Source organism: Lactuca saligna, chromosome 8 (assembly GCF_052625555.1).
Source record: "Lactuca saligna cultivar CGN05327 chromosome 8, ASM5262555v1, whole genome shotgun sequence".
Lineage (NCBI taxonomy): Eukaryota > Viridiplantae > Streptophyta > Magnoliopsida > Asterales > Asteraceae > Lactuca > Lactuca saligna.
Genome location: NC_136424.1, coordinates 17687873 through 17690750, shown reverse-complemented (window position 1 = coordinate 17690750; position 2878 = coordinate 17687873).

Sequence of the window (2878 nt, the reverse complement as noted above, 5' to 3'; positions counted from 1 at the left end):
ATCCCAACCATGCAGGAGGTCAAGTCTTGGCTTGGGAAGTGTTTCACTATGAAGGACCTCGGAGAAGCTGCTTATATCCTAGGGATAAGCATATTGAGAAACAAAAGTAAAAGACTTTAGTTAAAGTACCTACTTTGACATGGTGTTGAAACATTTCAGCATGGAGAACTCCAAGAAAGGTAACCTACCTATCCAAGGCAATACCATACCGTGTAAGACTTAGAGTCCGAATACAGAGGCTGAGATAGCAGAAATGCTTCATATACCATATGCTTGCGTAGTTGGTTCGATCATGTATGCTATGACTTGTACTCGCCCTGATGTAGCCTTTGCTTTGAAGTCACATTGGCAGATATAGTTATTAGACGTATCCAAGTGGGAGACTGTTGGAGTTGGTGTCTAAGCCCATAACTATAACTATAAGTGGGATGTACTTGACCCGATAGTAGCATGGTCCTTTTGGGTTGCCTTCACTAGTGCAATTTGATAGGATGGATTTTTGAGAATAAGGTTATTTGTGATTTATTAATATATTACAAGTCTAATATATTAATATTATTTAATTAGTATTGATCAAGAATTAATTTAGAATTAATTTTGTGATCAATAGAGACTAATTAAATATATGGGGATTGATTATGTAAATCAATGATTCTTGTAATGTGGGCTGATGATCCATGGAGGTTAAACCCATGGGGCATGAGAATGTGGAAAGTCATGGGTTATTAGGGTTTACAAAGTGTAACCCCAACATTTGCCACATTATAAATAGTGACCATATAAGCCAAAATAGGCTACACCCACTTTGGAGTCAAGTAACATCTTCTCTTAAAGCCTCATCTTGCATATTGGTGTTTGTGAACCATTATAGGCATCACACTTTAGGTGCTCAAGCTTTCAAAGGTCAAGAACTCTACCCTACTCAAGAGGTAATCATCCAAACCAAATTTTTATGTTATATAGATTCAATTGTATACTAGATAGGGAGAACGATTTGGAAAAACAAAATGCATGTATAATTAGAGAAAACATACATCCAAAGCATTTAGAGTTGCATGTGCACCATAGTAGTGTTATAGTTCTCAAAACCCAACAGCAAGGATGGAAAGCATTTCATCGAACTTATTGTTCAGAACATCCACTTTATTCTAGAAGGATTGGAGGAGTTTGATAAGAACTTGCTTCATAATGAGATTCATTTAATCGTTCTTCTTGATCTTTTTTTCCATCCTATGAATCTAATTTTAATGCCTGACGTGGGTTTGCTTGATCAGCTCATTGGTGGCGTTGATCATGTCATCATGAACCTTCAGCATGGTGGTGATTGTATCAATGTAGTGATCAAAACTCGATTTCTATTTTTGCGCGACTTCCTCAATGGTTTGCTTGAGACGGAGGGAGATGAGTGGATCCAACTGTTATTCCCTTTCTTCATCTGAGGGACCTGGTTTCTTGACTTCCGAGAGATAGATAGATAAAGGGAGAGAGAGAGAGAGAGAGAGAGAGAGAGAGAGAAGAAAAAGAAGAAGAAGAAGAAGAAGAAGAAGAAGAAGAAGAAGAAGAAGAATTGCATCCATCTTAGTGTCGAGACCATACATTTTGGCATCAATTTTTGAGTCAATTTGGGCAACTGACTTGTCTAGAGATTCAACTATGGATACTGTAGCAAACACATTGTCTCGAAGTTCCAACAAGGCAAAAGGATCGGCATAATTTTCAGATGATGATCCCATGTCCAAAGTGGAACTCTCATACTTGGCTTTATCACTCTCATGATAGACTGGAGGTTCGGAAGGTCCAGTACTGGTGGCGTTGGTTGTTTGATCATGCTTGGAAGGATTTGCTTCTGTTTCACCTCCAAGTGTGTTGAGAGCCTGATCATCAACATAAATTTCTTCATCAATAGGATCTGATGAAGATGATGAAAGACCGAAGTCATAAGTGGTTTTGGATGTAGATGGTTTCTACAAAATATGAAAAGAGGAGAGAGCTGGAGGATCAGAAATGGAGACATTATCGCCATCGAACATAAATTTTGACGAATGTTCCTCATCAGTATCTGGATGGAATGCATCATGGTGGGAAGATTTCATAATGTTTTCTTGATGGGTCTCTCCTAAATCAAACTCTTGGTCGGTGACATAATTATATGGAGCAACAAACGGAAGGTTTCTTTGAATGGCTCTGTTCCTCTTTGAGATGAGAGTAGCTTTGACTTGCGATCGGGTGAGCTCAAGATGCATGGAGTGATCCATGCGAAAAAAATGTAATGAATGGGGTCAACAGTACCTATTCGTCCTTTACCTGAGCCGGGTATCATACCATTTGTGGCATCTGAGGTAAGATGGATTGCTCCAACTTCGGAATGCTTAGGATCCGAGGTAAGGGACTCGAATTGTGCTTGTGTAGAAGAAGGAGGGATATCCGAGGTGACTTATAGGTGTGTTCCATGGGGTGCAAGGAACTATGTTCAACATCGACATCACCTTGTTGGGAATGTGAGGGTGGATTATCAGGAGACTCCCCGTGAGTATATGCTAGTGGTTTTGAAACTTTGGAGGGTACTTCAGAAGATTGGCTCAGTGGGGTGAGAGGATGACTAGAGTCAGTCAGAATGTCCTTTATAGATTCCTTTTGAGAGGAAGTATCGACTTTGGTTCTCTTTATGGCTTTTGCTTTAGAGGGAGAGGTCTTTCTCTTGGCAACCTTCTTTTTCTTTTCACCAGTCGAGACTGACTTGGCCACATCCGAGATGGGCTCAATGGGGACCCGAGGTACATTGTGTTGGATTGTACACAATCGAATTCTCCAAATGATGTTTTAGGAAAAGGGACTTGGATGGTAGTGAGGCCAACATATGTTCAGGCAATCTACGTAC